Consider the following 2,500-nt stretch of genomic DNA (forward strand, 5'->3'; position numbering starts at 1 on the left):
CAACGTCTTGGAGCACTGCGCAAGCTGGCCAACTAGCTGCTAAAGGCAGGGCCAACATCTACAAAACCCAGGTCAGGAGCACCATGGAGTACTCCTGCCAGCAACTAAAGCAGGAAACGGACATGCAATGATCTAAGTAAAAATCAATGCTAAAGAGGTGTGTCTTAAGATTTCGTTAAACAATGTCCACAGATTCAGAGAATCGTAGATCCCTCGGCAGGCTGTTCCACAGCACAGGGGCATAGTAGCTAATGGCAGCTTCTCCATATTTCTTGTGTTAGGGGTCTCTGGAATCTCTAAGAGACCGGCACTAGAGGATCTAAGGGGCAGGTGCATTTCTATTCAATGTTCTAAAAACAAGTAAAATAATTTTAAAATCTATTCTAGAATGTATAGGTGTAAAGTGAACTTTAAGTGAACTTTCTTTTGTTATGATACGTATAGCTTGCGGAGTTATAGTTCAGTCAGATATTCTCGAGTGGGTTCATGCTGTGCTCAAGGGCCATAATGTATTTGAGGGGTTAATATGCTACATTACTATGTGGGTGTATACAGTGTGTGCAAGACACACACGTCATTCGCTGATGTGGCAGTCAGCCAAAATAAAATGGCGGGTGTTTAAGCTCACCTAGACTGCATGCATTCTTCCTGCCTTCCTTCTGCATATGGTTCCTGGGTGTTGTTGTTATGTGATGTTTGCTCCCAGCGCCACCCCAGCACCACCGGTGGGCTCTGTTATCTCATGTTCTCATGTTCTCATGTTCTCATGTTCTCATGTTCTCATGTTCTCATGTTCTCATGTCCTCATGTCCCCCCCGGCCCCCACACATGTAAAGCGTCTTTGGGTATTAGAAAAGCGCTATATAAGTCCCAGATATTATTTTTATTATTGTTATTTCTGTTCCCCATGGGGGGGGGGGGGGGGGGGGGGGGTTGTTATTGTATATCTATCTCCCTGCTCTTTATGTTTAACGATGGTGTTTAATTGTGCCGAGCAGGGAGAAAACTGCAGCAGAGCCGAACGCCGAGATAATATTATATGCACACTTGTAGTCTGATTCTATAATAAATATTGGTTAAATCTATTTGTGAGTTTTCTGACTGAAATATACATAACATACACACGAGCAGTTAGAATCGCTCCAAAAAAAAAGTCACCAAAAGTTAAAGATGGAGTGCCACAACTTTTGTATTTTTCCAGTTTTTCATGTGTCTATGAGGTGACAGTACTTCATTAGACACCCTGGAGTCGTTTTTATGTGCAATGGTGTATTAACTTTGTATTTAGGGTTTCTTCCTGGAGGCTGAACCCTTGACAGACAAACAGGCCAATGAAATAAACAGTAATATAGTGACATCACACTATCAGCCCCTCCCCTAACCCCTCCCCTTTTATCATACAACTACAGCTGTGGGTGCGGCTTCAGTTCAGGTGGATCACCACCCATCACCACCCACCAGGCAAACCAGGCATACTTAATGAACCGGTGGGCGTGCCCACATAAAAACAACATTTTAACAAATACTGTACACTTTTTTGAAAAAAATGATACCTCCTTATATAACAATAAGACCTGATGGTCATGTTTTAGGGTGGAAAAGAATCGTGGCACTGCATCTTTAAAATATGGAGGTAAGAGGTTTTGTGTCCGACATTGTGTGGTCATATATTTTCCATCCATGCATAATCTTTCTTTCTTTCTTCCTTTTCTTCCTTCCTAACATTGTGTGATGTAATGAAATTGTGATGGAGTGATGGAATGATGAGTCGTGGGGATTACATTATAGATTCATAGCTGGCTCTGCACTCTCTGCACTCTCTGCACTCTAGTCTCTGCACTCTCTGCACTCTAGTCTCTGCACCCACTGACTCCAACACACAGTGGTGGGAACATAACTACGTATCTTTACTCAAGTACTCTGTTACTTACGTAACATGTTGAGGTACTTGTACTTCTACTCCACTACATATTGTACTTTTAACTCCACTACATTTATTTGAAAACTTACTACTTACTATAGTTACTTTGTAGATTTTGATTATTATTACAAAACATGTCATCATCATAATCTTTCGACCGTGGTCGAGATCATGGATTCCACAATGCTACACCAGACTTCCCGGTCCTTCATTGCTAGCCTGGCTAATAAGCCAGACTAATATCACACAACACTGTCGCGGTATATCAGTCTGGGCTGGCTCCACTTGGATTTCATTTCCCGGGGAACATTTTCTCTTTGACGCAATTGGTCAGAGCTACTGTCAGTCAAAAGTCTCAAGCATTGAACGTCACTGTACCAAAGCCCGCCCATATTGCATACCGTGTCCCGATTGGTCCGACCTGTTCTCTGCTGTAGGAAAGAGGCGTGCTACTGAGCCTCTCCAGACCGTAATCCGCTGGTAGGCAACTTTTTTTTGCCAACGGCTGATTCGGTCTGGTTTATTAACCAGGCTACTTCATTGCCACCCCCAGTTCCTGCCTACTGAAGCATGTGTCCC

The sequence above is a fragment of the Electrona antarctica genome (assembly GCF_951216825.1).
Source record: "Electrona antarctica genome assembly, chromosome: 1".
In the NCBI taxonomy this organism is placed as follows: domain Eukaryota; kingdom Metazoa; phylum Chordata; class Actinopteri; order Myctophiformes; family Myctophidae; genus Electrona; species Electrona antarctica.